Source organism: Carcharhinus amblyrhynchos, chromosome 4, assembly GCF_965287045.1.
Source record: "Carcharhinus amblyrhynchos chromosome 4, sCarAmb.v2.hapA, whole genome shotgun sequence".
In the NCBI taxonomy this organism is placed as follows: domain Eukaryota; kingdom Metazoa; phylum Chordata; class Chondrichthyes; order Carcharhiniformes; family Carcharhinidae; genus Carcharhinus; species Carcharhinus amblyrhynchos.
The window spans coordinates 70239374-70257845 of NC_137327.1; the positions used below are offsets into that span (position 1 = coordinate 70239374).

At 43.6% G+C, this 18472-nt stretch overlaps 1 pseudogene across 1 annotated transcript; it reads right to left on the reverse strand.

Annotated features, from left to right (window-relative positions):
- Positions 1 to 2728: 2728 nt before the first annotated feature.
- LOC145342621 (interferon-inducible GTPase 5-like) lies at positions 2729 to 16041 on the reverse strand (annotated as a pseudogene). The gene is made up of 2 exons (XR_013886582.1): positions 15958 to 16041; positions 2729 to 3957 (listed from the first exon to the last, which is right to left on the reverse strand). The product of XR_013886582.1 is annotated as an interferon-inducible GTPase 5-like (transcript).
- Positions 16042 to 18472: the final 2431 nt, after the last annotated feature.

Sequence of the window (18472 nt, forward strand, 5' to 3'; positions counted from 1 at the left end):
AGTCTTTTACAGGTTTCCTGTCAAGGTTGAGATGGCTGGTGGAAGCATGTGAATTTCATGAGACGCTTAAAGACCATTTGGTAATCAGGATAACTTGTTTTTATTCATTTGTGGGATATGTGCATCACTAGCAGGCCAGCATTTATTATCCAAACCTAGTTGCCTGACTGCAGTTGAGAGCCATCCACACGTGGCTCTGGAGTCACATGTAAGCAGATTTCCTTCGCGAAACGACACAAGTGAACCAAGTGCATTTTTCCCCTCAAATCGACAATGGTTTCATTGTCATTGGTATATTCTTATTCCAGATATGTACCAATAAATGAATAATGTAACCAGCCAAAAGCATCTGTTGACTGTAGCCCAATTGGACTTCAAACAAGTGCTACTGCTGGCCATACAGTTGGAAAATGCTGCAAATGGAGCATACGAGTTGCAAGATATCCTGACACTCTGGAATCTGACTTTGTACCTGAAACACTCTTAGAAGTGGAATTGAGTTCGTAAATAAAGGGAATCTGGTGAAGGGACACTGGCCTCTGAGGAGTTATTTCATCTTCTAAGTCCCAGCCTTTCAATAAATTGCGTAATCTTTGAATCTTTGATTTGATTAATTATTGTCACATATATTAACAAACAATGAAAAGTCTTGTTTCTTGCACGCTATGCAGACAAAACATACCGTTCAAAGAGAAGGAAACGAGAGAGTGCAAAATGTAGTTTTACAGTCATAGCTAGGGTGTGTCGAAAGATCAACTTAATGCAAGGTAAGTCCATTCACAGCAGGGAAGAAGCTGTTCTTGAGTTGGTTGGTACATGACTCGGACTTTTGTATCTTTTTCCTGAAGGAAGAAGGTGGTAAATAGAGTGTCCAGGATGCGTGGAGTCCTTAGTTATGCTGGCTGCTTTACCGAGGCAGCGGGAAGCGTAGACAGTGTCAATAGATGGGAGTCTGGTTTACGTGATGAATGTAACCCAATTCATGACCTTTTGTAGTGCCTTGTGATCTTGCACAGAGCAGGAACCATGCCAAGCTGTGCTACAACCAAAAAGAATGCTTTCTATGGTGCATTTGTAAAATTTGGAGAGAGTTGTAGCAGACATGTCAAATTTCCTGAATTTCCTGAGAAAGTAGAGCTGTTGGTGGCCTTTCTTAACTATAGCGTCCACACGGAGGGATCAGGACAGTATGTTGTTTCGGGATATCTAGAAACCTGAAGTTCTCGACCATTTCTATTTTGTACCCATTGAAGTATACAAGAGCATGTCCTCCACTATGCTTCCTGAAGTCGACGGTGATCTCCTTCCTTTTGTTGACATTGAGGGAGACATTATTGTCATCACACCAGTTCACCAGATTCGCTATCTCTTACCTGTACTCCGTCTCATCATTGTTTAATATCCGACCCAGTACAGTGGTGTCATCAGCAAACTTGAAAATCAAACTGGAGGGGAAATCAAGTTGGCATCACCTGAAAATCGATAACATTCTCATCTTCACTGGACACTAAGGCAATGCTCCTGCTTGGTAGTCAATTGATTCCTTTCTATCTGCAGTTCGTAAAATTGTTGGGAAATCACTGGAAGCTGATCATGTCAGTTGTCTTTTTTGATGCTGTCCATGGTCACCAGTGATGCTAATACAGCTGTTGATGGGAATGATGTAAAACAGATAATATCCTCACCCTCACTGGAGGCTGGGACAATTCTCATTCAGATGGCTCTTAGATAATGATGTAGCTGTTGATGTGTCTGGTATGAATCCTAATCTACACTGTAAACTGGGGCAATTGCCCTAGTGATTCATCACAAGATCAGAAACTTGAAGAACCCTAACATTTTGCTCCATTTACAGTCTGATCTTTGGATTGTTCCAAAACCATGCTGACCAGTCAGACTGACTGAAGATTGGAAACTGGGATGAGTACCCAGAGCTATGATGAACATCCTAGGCCCAATTTTATCCTAGTCATCACATTTCGTAGTCATAAAGTCAAGAATCAATCTTGTCTTTGGAAAGAAAACGTAAATTGAATGCAAGAATTCCAGCTGTGCATCATTTACTATGTCAATATTGATGAAGTATCAGAACTCTTTGTGGTTAATGTTGAGTTCTGGATTGAGGACTGACATCTATTTTGCACCATTTATATGGTTAAATGTTGTTCCAAACCACAGAGAAGAGGCAGTTCAACCAAATTCTAACTGTTCTTGCTGTGGCTGCTCATGGTGGGATTCGGAACTCATGTGCCAACTATCATTGCGAGTTTAACTCTTTTTCCTGATCAGTGAGTTGCTCACACAATGACAGACATCAGTGATATTGCCAGTGAGTATCTGGATTGTCGCTGTGCGATGTTTGATTAAAGGATTTGCCTGGCTGTCCATGAGCTCAGAAATCGAGGATGGAAATTATAAAATGATCCATGAATTGGAGATAGAGATTGGGGCAATCTGTTGACATTGAACTGAGACTGAAAGTAAAGCTTGCACCATGGGCAGTTGCCAAGCCAATCATCTTACCAGCAGAAAGGAGAGTAACAAAAGTACAGGGGGGTTGGGAAACAGGGTTTACTGCAAGTTAAGACATGGGTAGCTGAGACTGCAGAGGCTCTTCTCTGAAATTGATGAAAAATATTGCTAAAAATGAAATCAGCAAAAACAGAACATGGCAGAATAAAATTCCTGCATGGTTAGACCTCTTTAACACATCAATTCTAGCTTTGACTTTCAGAATGAATATTTAGCATTGATCAATTTCATGAGTTTTAAAAACAGCCGTCACCACTCTCTCTGCATTCTCTGTGAGATCATCCAGTGCACCATGCAGCAGCTTGTAAGTCATAAGATATGATGAACGTGCTTGGAAGATTGGTCCGACAACTGGGATGAGGAAAAATGCAAGCTCAAGACCAAGGTTGCTAACAGCAGTGTAATCCCCGTACACCTTTTCAATTATATCCTTAGTTATTTTTCCAGCCAGGGGAGTTTTCACCACGGCTTTCAGTTCTTCCACAGGTTTCCCTGCCATGTTGGCCAATCTTTGAGAGACATCATCCAGACCCAGACATTTACGGAAATGTGTTATTTCTTTCATCAGGATCCTAATGTCACAAGCAAGGGAGACTCCAGGAATCTGCAGTGCTCCCAGTGCTCGTACTCCAGAAAGTATTGCCGCCATCCAGATTCCTTTCATTAGCTCTTTCTTTTTCTTCTCTACAATTTCCACATTTAGGTTTGGAAGGGACAGTACATACACCTCCTTTTTCATCATGGGAAGATCATCTTCAAAAGTTTTACTCAACAGATTAAAATCATACAGATCCAGATCAAAGCTTGATATCAGGAAAACACAGGGAGATGGGATCCCTGCCTTGTCCAAATTGCTGATACAATCTTTCCTGATTTTTTCCCAGTTCTGCCACTTCATTAAAATTTCCTGCTTCCCCTTCTCACTGAATTGAGATCATTGTCAATTTTAGATCAAATGAAGTAGAATTTCTTCCCCAGTCGTTTAATCTCTTTGGCAAGTTTTACATCATTTTCTCTAAATCGACAGGCAGAAATAATGATGAAGAAATCATATGTTTCAAATTTCATTTTCTTCAGGTATTTCTCCGCTGGGAATTTTGTCGTTCCAATTCCAGGCAGATCCCAGAAACAAACATTGGGCAGATTGGGATGGTTGTATCCGGTTGGCTCCATTGTGGTTTCTGTGGTTCAGCTACTCCATCATCATCAGTCTGAAGCTCTCTCATTGCATTGATGAAGCTGGATTTCCCTGCGCCTGATTCTCCTGTCACTGCGATGTTAAGCTCTGGATTGTCCAGCTCATCTAACTTCTTCTGTATCAGTGGTTCAATCTTTTCAATCCCACTCCTTTCAAAATCAGATTTCAATCTGGTGATCTCTTCCAGACTGAAGAACAAAGAACTTGAAGTCTGAGCCATCTGATTTCTAAAAGAAAACAATTTACATCAGAAAACAGAGCAAAATAATTTGTATTGACGCAATACATTGTCACATTCCCATCAAGTTCACATTTAATTAATCACTGCAGAGCTGTAATCACTGTTGTATACGATCAGAATCTGTAATCTCATGGCCCAGCATTCCACATGACAATTTCCAGGGTTGAAAGAGTGCAGCAAGGCATGTCAGGAGCAGCACCAGACATACATAAAAATGAGATGTCAACCTGTTTGATCTACAACACAGAACTACTTGTGTGTTATACAGCAAAAAAAAAGCATGGAATAGATGAGGCTAAACAATACTATGACCAACAATTCAGATCTAAGATCTGTTGTGCTGCCACATCCAGTTGTGAATGGTGATGGAAAATTAAGTACCTAAATGGGATAGGCATGAACCTCGGGTCAGTAGTTTCAGCTGGGGGAAGGGTAATTATGAGGCTATTAGGAGAGAATTAGGAAGCATTGGTTGGACTAGGAGATTACAGGGACTGGGAATGTCCGAGATGTGGAGATTTTTCAAGGAGCAGCTACTGCGGGTCTGTGATAGGTATATCCCTGTCAGGCAAGGAGGATTTGGTAGGCCCAGGGAACCGTGGTGCACTAAAAAAGTTGATTCGTTGGTTAGGAAGAAAAAGGAGGCTTATGTTCGGATGAGGCTTGAGGGCTCAGGTAGTGCATTAGAAAGTTTTAGATTGGCTAGGAGGGAGTTGAAGAGGGAGTTAAGAAGGGCTAAAAGAGGACATGAGATGACTTTGGCTGATAGGATTAAGGAGAACCCTAAGGCGTTTTACAGGTATGTCAAGAACAGAAGGTTGGTTAGGGCAAGATTAGGGCCAGTTACAGACAGTAGAGGGAAGTTGTGTGTGGAACCGGAGGAGATTGGAGAGGCGTTGAACCAATATTTCTCTTTGGTGTTCACGCAAGGGGACATGAATGTAGCTGAGGAGGACACTGGGGTGCAGGGGTGTAAAATAGATAGTATTGCAGTTGATATGGGGGATGTGCTGGATATTTTAGAGGGTTTGAAAATAGATAAGTCCCCTGGTCCGGATGGGATTTACCCTAGGATTCTCTGGGAGGCAAGAGAGGTGATTGCGGAGCCTCTGGCTCTGATCTTCAGGTCGTCGTTGGTCTCTGGTATAGTACCGGAAGATTGGAGGACAGCAAATGTTGTCCCATTGTTTAAGAAGGGGAGAAGAGACTTCCCTGGGAATTATAGACCGGTGAGTCTTACTTCTGTGGTGGGTAAGGTTTTGGAAAGGATTATTAGAGACAGGATTTATAGTTATTTGGAGAGTAATGAATTGATTAGAGACAGTCAGCATGGTTTTGTAGCGGGTAGGTCGTGCCTTACTAACCTTATCGAGTTCTTTGAGAAAGTGACCAAAGAGGTGGATAGGGGTAAGGCAGTTGACGTGGTGTATATGGATTTTAGTAAGGCGTTTGATAAGGTTCACCATGGTAGGCTTCTGCAGAAAATGCAGATGTATGGGATTGGGGGTGATCTAGGTAATTGGATCAGGAATTGGCTAGCAGATAGGAGACAGAGGGTGGTGGTTGATGGTAAATATTCGTCATGGAGTTCGGTTACGAGTGGTGTGCTTCAGGGATCTGTTTTGGGGCCACTGCTGTTTGTAATTTTTATTAATGATCTGGATGAGGGTATAGTTGGGTGGATTAGTAAGTTTGCTGATGACACCAAAGTCGGAGGTGTGGTAGATTGTGAGGAAGGGTGTCATAGTTTGCAGGGTGACTTAGAAAGGTTGCAGAGCTGGGCCAAGAGGTGGCGGATGGACTTTAATGTGGAGAAGTGTGAGGTAATTCATTTCGGTAGGAATAACAGATGTGTTGAGTATAGGGCTAACGGGAGGACTTTGAATAGTGTGGAGGAGCAGAGGGATCTAGGTGTATGTGTACATAGATCCCTGAAAGTTGGGAATCAAGTAGATAAGGTTGTTAAGAAGGCATACGGTGTCTTGGTGTTTATTGGTAGGGGGATTGAATTTAGGAGTCACAGCGTCATGATGCAACTGTACACAACTCTGGTGCGGCCGCACTTGGAGTATTGTGTGCAGTTCTGGTCCCCACATTACAGGAAGGATGTAGAGGCTTTGGAGAGGGTGCAGAGGAGGTTTACCAGGATGTTGCCTGGTATGGAGGGGAGATCCTATGAGGAGAGACTGAGAGATTTGAGGTTGTTTTCGCTGGAAAGAAGGCGGCTAAGAGGGGACCTTATTGAAACATATAAGATGATTAGAGGTTTAGACAGGGTAGATAGTGATAGCCTTTTTCCTCAGATGGAGAAAGCTAGCACGAGGGGGCACGACTTTAAATTAAGGGGGGGTAGTTATAGGACTGATGTCAGGGGTAGGTTCTTTACCCAGCGGGTGGTGAGGGACTGGAATGCCCTGCCAGCTGCAGTTGTAAATGCGCCTAGTTTGGGGGCGTTTAAGAGATCTGTGGATAGGTTATGGACGAAATGGGATTGGTTTAGATTAGTGGGTTAGTGTTGTTTTTTTTTAAAAGCTGGTCGGCGCAACATCGTGGGCCGAAGGGCCTGTTCTGCGCTGTAATGTTCTATGTTCTATGTTCTAAATTGAGGACGAAGCTCCACAACCATCCCTCTTCTCAATTATGAAGGAGCAATTATGACGGAGACGTGGTTAAAGGAAGGGCAAGACTGGCAGCTAAATATTCCTGGGTATAAGTGTTTTAGGCATGACAGGGGAGGGTCAAAAAGAGGAGGGGGAGTGGCACTGTTAGTTAGGGAGCACATCACCGCGGTGCAGAGGGAGGATAACATAGAGGGATTAGGAATTGAGTCGTTGATGTCGTCTATATAGATTTTAGTAAGGCGTTTGACAAAGTCCTTCATGGTAGGTTGGTAGAAAAGATTAAGGCTCCTGGGATACAAGGCCAGGTATCTAGATGGGTTGAGAACTGGCTTGCTAAGAGGAGACAGAGAGTAGTAGTGGAGGGGTCCTTTTCTAGCTGGAGATCTGTCACTAGTGGTGTGCCGCAGGGCTCAGTACTGGAACTTCTCTTTGTAGTGTATATAAATGACTTGGAATAGGAAGTAAGTGGTGTGATCAGCAAATTTGCAGATGACACTAAAATGGCTGGATTGGCGGGCAGTGAGGAGCAGTGTCTGGCAATGCAACGGGATATTGATAGGCTGGTATATTGGGCAGATATATGGCAAATGGAGTTTAATCCGGATAAATGTGAGGTGGTGCAATTTGTCCGGAATAATGTAGGGGGAGTTATATGATAAAGGGTAATCCTATAAAGAGTATAGAAACGCAGCGAGACCTGGGGGTGCAAATGCACAAGTCTTTGAAGGTGGCAGTACAAGTGGAGAAAGTTGTGAAGAAAGCCTATGGTATGTTAGCTTTTACAGGAAGGGGTATAGAATATAAGAGCTGGAGTCTACTGTTGCAGTTGTATAGAACATTGGTTAGGCCGCTTTTGGAGTACTGTGTCCAGTTCTGGTCGCCTTACTACCGGAAGGACGTGGAGACTCTGGAGAGAGTGCAGAGGAGGTTTATCAGGATGTTGCCTGGTATGGAAGGACTGGGTTATGAGGAAAGATTGAGCAAACTGAGGCTGTTTTCCCTTGAAAGACAGCGACTGAAGGGGGATCTAATAGAGGTATATAAGATTATGAAGGGTATAGATACAGCAAACAGAGGTAAGCTATTTCCTACGTTAGAGACACTCAGTACGAGGGGCCACGGGCTTAAGGTGAGCGGAGAGAGGTATAACACAGATATTAGAGGGAGGTTTTTCACACAGAGGATAGTGGGGGTATGGAATGCTCTGCCAAGCAAGGTGGTGGAGGCAGGCACGCTGGATTTGTTTAAGAGTAACTTAGACAGGCACATGAGTGGGTTGAAGATGGGAGGATATAGGAGATTGTTTTAAATAATGTTCATTAGCATTGGGTCGTCCCTGGTAATATAAAAGGATGTGGTATGATAACAATGTTTTTCTTTTAATTCAGATTTTAAGTCGGTCCGCCTTGTTCTCCAACGAGGGGCATACACGCGATGAGTCGTACTTGGTCTGCTCTTGAATGTTCGAGAGTGGCCTAGTGCTTCATGTCGTTAGTGTGTGCTTAAACTGGGCAACACGACAGCTCAGTGACTATCACTGTTTGCTGTGCAGACACATGGATTTGGGCCAGTGTTTGTGGGAGTTTGCACATTCACCCCGTGCTTGCGTGGGTTTTCTCCGGGTGCTCTGGTTTCCTCCCACACCCCAAAGATGTGCTATTAGGCTGATTGGAGGGAATAAAATTGTCCCGAAATTAGTTTCCCACAATGTGGAATGCCATAAACAAGAGATAAGGTTCATGGGTGGAGGGGGGGGACTGGTAATGTTAAAATGGCGGCGCGGGCTCGTTGGGCCGAAGGGCCTGTTTCCCGGCCTGTTTTTGTTCTTTGCAGCCCAGCACATCAGTATAAAAGACAAGCATAAAACATTTACAACCATCTTCAGCCAGAAGACTCTCTCTCCCTCTCGGGCAGTCTCAGAGTGGTGTGATTGGAAGGAGGGGATGGTAAGGTGCCCAGGTCGCCATGCGCTCCTTTCACTGTCAACACTTAGTTTCAGCTCACTCTTGGTAATGAGACTCGAGCTGTTCAGCTTCTTCCCAGATGCTTTTCCTTCACTTCAGACTGTTTTGGGCGAGGGATTCCCAGATGTCAGTGAGGATGGTGTAATTTCCAAGGATGTTTTGAGAATGTCCTCAAAGTGTTTCCTCTGCCCTCCTGGGGCTCGCCTGCTGGGTCGAAGCTTCAGAAAGGGCAGGTATTTCGGGAATCTCGTTTCAGGCATGTGGACAATGTGGCAGAGCTGATTGAGCGGGATCAATTCTTCACTGTTGGCCCAACACCTACCCTGCCAATGGGTTTGCTGCATGGTGCAGAGGCAATTGAGGCACCTGCCATACATAATCCACATTTCTGAGCCATATAGGTGGCAGTATTATTACTGCTCTGTAGGCTGTGTTTGGTGTTGGTTTTGAGGTCTGATCTTCAATGCTCTCTTCCTCAGATGATCAAAGGCTGCACTGGAAAACTGAATACAGCATTAAACCTTGCCATTGATGACTACCCTTGTTGATAGGTGGCTCCAGGATCTGGAAAGTAGTCCATTTTGTTCAAGGCCTCATTGTGGATTTTGATAACCAGGGTGGCAGTGCTGTCTGTTAGGGAGCAGGTTAATAGCGATCCTTTATCAGGATCACAGATGATTGTCATCGTGGAGCAGGCAGAGGATGGTGAAAAACCTTTTGAGTGCAATCGAAACAGAGGAGGACACTTCATAATCCCCTCACAGTTGACAATATCAAAGAACCTCATGAGGTCAAAAGAAGGCAAAGGACAAGGGTTGGTGCTGTTCCCTGCATTTCTCTCATCATTGCCACACAGTGAAGATCTTGTCCTTTTTGGCCCATGTTGGGCATAATCCACATTGGAGGATCTGGGAGAAGGTGATTAAGGTAAAGAAAATACGAGTGTCAAGTGAACAATAAATCTCAACTTCCTCTGGAGGTCCCCAGTATCATTCCAGTCTTCAGCCAATTTGATTCACTCCAGGTAATGTATGGCTTAGCCACAGGATATTATTAAACTCACATCCTGAACTCCAATGACCCAGTTCCTCAATGGATGTCAGACCTCCTAACCTCCAATTTTCAATGATGGCAGATAAGGATAATGATACTGAAGACTTGCACCAAGATGGATCTTCTATTCTGGATTTTTGGTTGAAGATGATTGCAAATGCTTCAGTCTCTGCCCCAATTCATTGTTCAATTTACAAAATAATGGTTGGAATGTGAGTCCTTACAGGTGATCAAGTCTCAAAAAAAAAGGTATCGACAATGTGAGTGGAGAGAGCATTAAGCACAAGTTAAAGGGATGTTTACTGTCTCCAGACAAGACAGTTAGTGAGATTTCCCATCCCAGGCAAATCATGGGGGTTACAGATAGCGTGACATGCACCCAAGATCCTGGTTGAGGCCATCCTCATGCGTGTGGAAATTGGCTGTCACTGCTCAGCGATGTCGTATGTCGTATGTCATGAAGGCCAACTTGGAGAGCACTTACCCGAAGATTAGAGCCAAATGCACATGACTGCTGAAGCGTTCACCAACAGGAAGAGAACAATCTCTCACCTGGGTGATTGTCGAGTGGTGTTCACTCATCTGTTGTCATACTGTCTGCATGGTCTCCCCATGTACCATGCCTCAGGATATCCTTTCTGGCAGCGTATCAGGTAGACAACATTGGCCGAGTTGCAAGAGTATGTACCGTGTACCTGGTGGATGTGTTCTCATGTGAGATGATGACATCCATGTCAATGATACGACACGTCTTGCAGAGGCTGCTGTGGCAGGGTTTTGTGGTGTCATGGTCACTATTCTCCCGAAGGCAGGGTAATTTACTAATGACAATAGTCTGTTTGAGGTTGTGCCATTGTTTGAAGGCAAGAAGTAGGGGTGCGGGGATGGCCTTGGCGAGATGTTCGTCTTCATCAATGACATGTTGAAGGCTCCGGAGAAGATGTCATAGCTTCTCCGCTCCAGGGAAGTACTGGACGATGAAGGGCACTCTATCCACTGTCTCCCGTGTTTGTTTTCTGAGGAGGTCAGTGCAGTTTTTCGATGTGGCATGTCTGAATTGTCGATCGATGAGTCAAGCACCATATCCTGTTCTTATGAGGGCATCTTTCAGCATCTCGACGTGTCTGTTGCGATCCTTCTCATCTGAGTAGATCTTGTGTATAGGGAGGGCTTGTCCATAGGGGATGGCTTCTTTAATGAGTTTCGGGTGAAAGCTAGAGAAGTGGAGTATCATGAGGTTACCCGTGGGCTTGCGCTACAGTGAGGTGCTGAGGTGACTGTCCCTGATGGAGATGCGTGTGTCCAAGAATGCAACCAATTCTGGAGAGTAGTCCATGGTGAGTCTGATAGTGGGACGGAACTTGATGTCATGATATACTTGTTTCAGTGACTGTTCACTATGAGTCCAAAAGGAAGAAAATATCGTAGGTGTATCTAGTGTATAGCATCAGTTGAAAGTCCTGTGCAGTGAAGAGATCTTGTTCAAACCTGTGCATGAAGATGTTGGCATATTGGGGTGCAAAATTGGTCCCCATGGCTGTTCCGTATGTCTGGATGTATAACTGGTTGTTGAAGGTGAAGACATTGTTGTCCAGGATGAAGCAGATGAATTGTAAAATTGCGTCTGGAGACTGGCAGTTGTCAGCATTGAGTACTGAGGCAGTTGCAGCAATGCCATTGTCATGGGGAATGCTGGTGTAAAGTACCAAGACATCTGTTGTGACCAGGAGTGCTCCTGGTTCAATTGCTCCATGCGTGCTGAGCTTCTGTGGGAAGTCCATCGTGTTGCGACAAAAGCTGTTGAACCTGCCTCCACCACCCACTCAAGCAATGAATTCCAGATCCTAACTGCTTTCTGTGAAAAAAACAGATTTTCCTCATGATGTCTTTGCTGTTTTTGCCAAGTAATTAGTGGACAGTGAAGAAAGTTATCTCCAATTGCAACGGGATATTGATCAATTGGGCCAGTGGGCTGACAAATGGCAGATGGAGTTTAAATTTAGACAAATGCAAGGTGATGCATTTTGGTGGATTGAACCAGGACAGGACTTGCTCAGTTAATGGCAGAGCGTTGGGGTAATCAGAATTGTGCACAGTATTCCAAGTGTGGCCTTATCAATGTCTTGTACAACTTCAACAAGACATTCCAACTCCTGCATTCAATGTTTTGACCAATGAAACCAAGCAGACCGAATGCCTTCTTCACCACTCTGTCCATCTGTGACTCCACAAAGAGATCTAGGAGTACATGTTCATAGCTCCTTGAAAGTGGAATCACAGGTGGACAGAGTGGTGAAGAAGGCATTCGGTGTGCTTGGTTTCATCAGTCAGAACATTGAATACCGGAGTTGGAATGTCTTGTTGAAGTTGTACAAGACATTGGTAAGGCCACACTTGGAATACTGTGTGCAATTCTGGTCATCCTATTATAGAAAGGATATTATTAAACGATAAAGAGTGCAGAAGAGATTTACTGGGATGCTACCAGGACTTGACGGATTGCATTATAAAGTGGCTGGAGAGACTGGGACTTTTTTCTCTGGAGCGTAGGAGGCTGAGGGTGATCTTATAGAGGTCTATAAAATAATGAGGGGTACAGATCAGCTAGATAGTCAATATCTTTTCCCAAGTTAAGGGAGTCTAAAACTAAAGGGCATAGGTTGAAGGTGAGAGGGGAGAGATACAAAGAGGGTGGTGAGTTTCTGGAGCAAGCTGCCAGAGGTAGTAGTAGAGATGGGTACAATTTTCTCTTTTAAAAAGCATTTAGATAGTTGCATGCATATGATGTGTATAGAGGGCAATGGGCCAAATGCAGGCAATTGGGATTAGCTTCGGGTAAGGGCAGCATGGACAAGTTGGGCCAAAGGGCCTGTTTCCATGCTGTAAACCTCTGACTTTATGATAGGAATCTCTGGATTATTACCTGAGCCATGTGCAAGTCAGCAGAAGATAAAAGACTTGGAAAATGAATGTGGCTCAAAGATACATGTGGTTACAGTTGAGGGGCACTGTCACCAGTACTAGGGAATATAGAAGCTGTATTGTTGGTACAGTCTATACCTGAACAGTGCAGAGATGAGTGTTTTTGTGAATCAACACTTAAGCAAGCAGGGAGGGCTTTAAACGATCAAACAAGACTAGATCTTACAAAGATAGCAAAAAGACAAAACTAAAAGCTCTGTATTTGGATGCACATAGAACTCATAACAAAGTAAATAATGTAGTGAAAATGCATTTAAATCATATTCCCACTTGGTCTCCTCTGCTCCAAGAACCACCAGCCCAGTTTATCCAATCTTTCCTCATAAATGAGACTCTTCAGCTCAGACAACATCCTGGTGAATCTCTACCCTCATCAACCCTCCTACATTCAAGTCTAAATCATTTATATAAACCACAAACAGCAAGGTTTGAACACTGATCCCTTCAAGACACCACAGGTCAAAGTCTTCAAACCCAAAAATAAAGCCCCTTGACCATCATGTTCTGTTTTTTTCTACTTAGCCAATTCTGGATCCAATTTGCCCAATTTCCTTGGTTCCCCTGGGCTCTTACCTTCGCCATCAGTTTTCAGTGTCGGAACTTAGCAAAACCCTTGCTGAAGTCTAAGTCAACCATGTCAAATGCATTGCCGTCATCTGCACACCTGGTCACCTCTTCAAATAAATTCAGTTCAGTTGGTCAGACATAATAAATTAATTAAATCATGCTGACTGTTCCTGATTTATCCATGCCTCACCAAATGCAGATTAATTCTGTTTATCAGAATTGCTTCCAATCATTCTCAAAGACCTTGCGACATACCGAATGGTTGCAGGGCTTGCTGCTTTGCCCTCTGGAGGAGCCTCTATTCTTGTTGGAGAGAGGGGACTGGATTGAGGCCGGATTTATGGAGTACCGTGGTGGTTGATAGTGCTAGTTCAGATATCTGCAGTATGTGATGCTAATTTCTGACATAATGAGCACTGTCAAGGCTACTGCACAGCAATTTGACTGTTTGTCATGGCCATGTGTGGTTTGGACCCTGACCATTTGACCAGTTTCTAATGGGCAGTGTGTGCTAGGATTTGAGCATAATTTCTCTTTCCCTTTCCTCACCTCTTCATAATGGTACATCGGTTTCCACTTTTTGTTGTAAGAAGGCCTTGGCAATGGGGATTGTGGTCCTGTGCCTAGAGGACAGTCACAGTGCTGATGAGGGTAGAGCCTGTCTTGGCACATTTCACAGTCTGAGTAGTGAGTGCAGCATAGAAATCTCATTGGTCTTGGGCACATTACTCAAGTTGGTGCTTGGCTGCCAGGCCATTGGAGTATGAGTATCGGGGCTGCTCATAATGTACTCAAAGTCCCATGAGTGTGCAAACTTCCTAAACTCATTGGAGAGGAATTGGTGGGCTTTGTCCATCATTATCTTCTGAGACATGTTGTGTATAGCAACGCGTCTGTTGAGCTTGATGAAGACTGTGTTGCTCTTCACATTTGGCAGGTAATGATTTTGAACCATCCAAAGAATAAGTCAACTGGGATCAAGTGTTGATTATCATTCTATTTGAAGATATTTGCCATTGTGAGTAACCATGGATGGTCTGGGACCTCAGAGGTGCAGTGATTCCTTGGTTTGATGCAGTTTGAGTGAGATCCATGGTGCTCCCCTGGAGACTTCCCTCTCCATGTCCACATACATGGAGAGCCAATATAATCATTCCTTTACCCTATATTGAGTTGCCTCCACCCTGAGTGCTTGGTGGAGCTGCAGGAATGTGGGAGTGCCGAATCGCCGGCCACTCGGTATCAATCCATCCTGTACAGTTTGCTCCTCTCTCAGAGAAGAATAGGTGGAACTCATGGGATGCTCCTTTGAAGACTTTGGCCAGCCTTTCACAATGACCGCATGGAACTGTCTGCATGTGAGATGCTCCTTTAGGACATCTTTTAGTGCTTCGATTCAACAAGATGGAAGTACCTAAATGGTCATGATATCAATTGCCTCCACATGATCTGTCTGGTCAATGGTGGATAAGAAGGTTCTGGAAAGAGCATCAGCCAAGTACAATTTCTTACTGCATTTGTAGACAATGCTGAGATCGTAGTGTTGTAGCCCTACCACCATAAATCCTTACAGTGCAGAAGGTAGCCATTCGGCCCATTAAACCCCTTAAACTTGCATTGACAACAACCCCACCTAGGGCCTATCCCTGTAACCCCACATATTTAGCCTGCTAATCCCTCTGACACTAAGGGGCAATTTAGCATTACCAATCCACCAATCCCACACATCTTTGGACTGTAGGAAAGAAACCCACGTAGACAAAGGAAGAACGTGTGAACTGCACATAGACAGTGACCTGAGGTGGAACTGATCCCAGGTGCTAACCACTGTGTAGATGTGTAGGCAGTGTAAAGAGGATTTTTTTTTAGAATAACTATGAGTGGCTGATAATCAGTTTTGACATTTACAAGATGACCATAAAGTGATGGAATTTCTGACAGGCGAAGACTCGAGCAAGGAGTTTCTTCTCGACCTGAGCATAACCAGTCTCACTGTCAGTGAGGGCTCTTAAAACAAAGGCTATTGGTCAGTTTTTTTGATACCAAGTCCATGCTGGGAGGTGTCTGTGGATAGGAATACAAATGCTCGAATATCAAAACATTGCAGCACTCGGTAGATTGAGAATGTCCCTGTTTCAGTTTGTTGAACACAGCTGTACGGTGCTCCTGCCAGCACCAATCGACATTCTGGTGGAGGAGCTGATGAAGTATCCAGTGATCTCACTGTAAGAAGGAATTAACTTAGATAATTCATCATCCCAAGGAAGCACTGTAAAGCGTACTTGTCCATAGGGATGGCAATTGTCATTGTCCTGTCTGAATCTAGATTCACACCATCGGCTGTGAATTAGTGACTCATGGAGGGAACCTGTTTCACTCTGAATCTGCATTTCGTAGAGTTTGGCTTCAGCAGTCTGATCCTGAATCTGTCGAGGACGAGGCAAAGATGGGCAATATGTTCCTGTATTGTACAACCCCAATCCAGGATGTCATTAACAATGATTTCACAGGGTTGTCCTGCACTGTTGAGATTCTATGATCAACAAACACCTAAAAAAACTCCCAAAGTTTCTCAGCATTAATGCAACCTAACGATTTCACTTTCTCCTATACACATTTTTACACTGATGTCCATCTGCCATTGATATTCCCATTAACCTCATTTGCCTCTGTCATTTTGCATCTTTCCGCTCCCAATCAAATTTTATATCAAACTGGAGTCTTCTGGGTGAATCAAAATCTCAAATTAAGTAATAAACTGGGTGGATATTATTATTTTGATCTATTTATTGTTCTTACCTGCAATGTTTCTCTGTGAAAAATCTCTGCTACAGACACGTCCACACCTCAATCCTGTGACAGTCATACAGTTTCAGCGGTGGAGCTACAGTGGGAAGAGAAAGTTAAAAATTCTGTTTAAAATAAGGCTTCACAGCCTTGTTAAAGGATTAGATTGCATTGACTGTCCAATGAGACTTCAATGAAGAACTGTCTCACTTGTTTTCAGGCAGAATGCTGTCAGACAGGTTAGCATTCACTAAAATGCACCTGCTCATTAACTCATTTATTTCCTTGTTCCACTTTACTATATAATCCTGGCTAATAGTGCTTATAACTCAGCTTTGTATTTCCTGCTGCATTACTTTATCGAGAGAATGAGAAAGATTAGGATGGTTTTAAATTGTTTCGTACTGCAATTGCACAATTTCAAAGAACAGGGGGCTCATCCACAATGGCCTGACTAAAATTTATCCTTCAATCAGTGTCACTAAAACAGATTAATTAATTGAGCATTATCACTGCTTGTTTCTGGGATCTTTCTAAGTGCAAGCACATGGTTGCCGTCTATCCTTACATTATAACAATAATTACAGCTCAAACTCTTTATTGCTTTGGGACTCCCTCAGCTAACAGATCATTTTGTCAAAAGAACAGATGCATCATGATCCAAAGGCATGATATAGTGATCCCATGGTGGCCAGATTAGAGACCAGGGAAGGTATAAAATGAAAAAAGGGGTCGCACTGGACCGTTTTCACAGTGTTATTCCACTGTTGTCCCTGATCCATAATCAGGCTGTCCTGATAGCACAGCCTTACAATGAACAACAGCAAGTAGGTAACTAATGCTATTAAAAAGCCAATTAACAGCAATTTGGGATTTTTAAATTATTGTCTGGAGTGTGAGCTTTTTTGAAGTGTTATTCCTTTCTCAGAGTTACAAAGCCAATGCACAGAACGGACAGGGCAAACCTTTAATCCATTGCCTTTCTTGCTCCAAAAAAATTCAAATTTAAATTGAATCCAATTCATAGTCCCCACAAGAGAGAGACGTATCAAATGCAAGTAGCTGACAAGAGCAGGCATTACACTTGATCTCGAGTTTGACTACAAGTATTGAGAGCTTTTTGGCAGTTGTGCGGTTGTGAGATTGGGATCCACTGTTTGCAACTTTACTGCACAGAAGTGAGACTGAGTAGGTGTGAAGGCAGTGCAGAGGGTGAGGCTAAAGTGAAGACTGTTAGTGGAAGGTTAACTCCTGTGTCCACTGCAGAAACTTCAGGCAGAACTAGGTGCTTGAAAGATTCATCACCCTAAAGTTTCATTTGCCAATTGGGTCTCAATGTTCAGAGTTTGAATCCTCCACATGAGGAGGAAAGTGATGGAGAGATGGGGATTCAGCAATATGGAAGTGACTGTGCTCCAGTGATGGGTCTCCAGTGATTTGAGGAAATGATCCACATAGGGCAAGAGTGCAGCTGCTATTCATCTCAAAATGTCTACCATCTGAGGTTGAATTTCATGGCGATGACCCAGCGGGTGCTCCGGTTTCCTCCCACAGTCCAAAGTTTAGGTGAATTGGCCATGCTAATTCTCCCTCAATGTACGCGGACAGGCGCTGGAGTGTGACAACTAGGGGATTTTCACAGTAACTTCATTGCAGTAAGCCTACTTGTGATTAGTAAATAAACTTGAAACTTTTTCTCATTAGTTTATATGAAGACTGTCCATAGGCAGGTAGTGGGGAACTGGTGAAATGTTGGTGTGGGAGTTGACACCATTGAGTCATGGTGGAAACCAAATCCTGTTGCATTGAATGTGACAGTGGTTCTCAATTCTTTCACCTGTAATTCAATATGGGCAGCATGGGTCCTCTCTGTGCCAGAGTATATATCACTGAGAAAAAGAGGGTAGTTAATTTCAGGGCAATGGCTGGATGGGCAAAAGCAGGATTAGGTTATTGAGTTGGATGATCAGCCAAGATCATAATGAATGGCAGAGCAGGCTTGTAGGGCCGAACGGCCTCCTCCTGCTCCTATCTTCTATGTTTCTATTTTCTCAAGTAGATGGCATGATTGCATTCGTGAGGTCATCAAGTCTCCATCAGGGCAGCCAAATTCCTTTGTAAACAGGAAAAGATAATGGTTGGAATGTGAGTCTTGACTGACAGGCATTCCCAAATGATGCTTCAAAGCAAAGGTCAACAATTGTCACAACAAAACATCTATTCTGAGTTAAGACCCTGTAAGTGTGGTAGAAAGGTCAAATGGTATATTTAAAATGGTAGTGCAGAAGAGTGGATGCTGGTGTATAAACAACAGCAGGATGTTACAGATGTATGTGTGAGCACAGTAAGTAGTCTCACAACACCAGGTTAAAATATAACAGGTTTATTTGGTAGCACGAGCTTTCAGAGCATTGTCCCTTCATCGGGTGAGTGCAGAGTTTGGTTCACAAACAGGGCATATATAGACACAAACTCAGTTACAAGATAACGGTTGGAATGTGTGTCTTATCACGTAATCAAGTCTTTA